This window comes from Eurypyga helias, unplaced genomic scaffold, assembly GCF_000690775.1.
Source record: "Eurypyga helias isolate BGI_N326 unplaced genomic scaffold, ASM69077v1 scaffold24175, whole genome shotgun sequence".
NCBI classification, from domain to species: Eukaryota; Metazoa; Chordata; class Aves; order Eurypygiformes; family Eurypygidae; genus Eurypyga; species Eurypyga helias.
In genome coordinates, this window is record NW_010251280.1 from 1,025 (window position 1) to 1,363 (window position 339).

Genomic DNA, 339 nt, shown 5'->3' on the forward strand with positions numbered 1-339 from the left:
AAGCTCAAAAAACAACTATAATTCACTCGGTAACGGTACAGCAACTGTCATTTCTAACAGTGTTATCTGCATTAAGCAAGCTGTCTATAACCAGGTGTACTTTTACCACTGTATATTCAGTGACATCACAAAGTTTTAAAGTATTTTATTTATATACTGTTACCAATATATATATGTACTGCAAAGAGGGCCAAACACTTGCAAAAATGTCAAGTTTTACACAACATTTGCATGAATATTTCTGCATTTATCTTTTTTTTCCCCCCAAACAGCAAAGCAGTCATTGTTTTCACGGGCTTTCTTTAATTTGTCAAGAAAAGCCCTCAAAACCCCCACTTA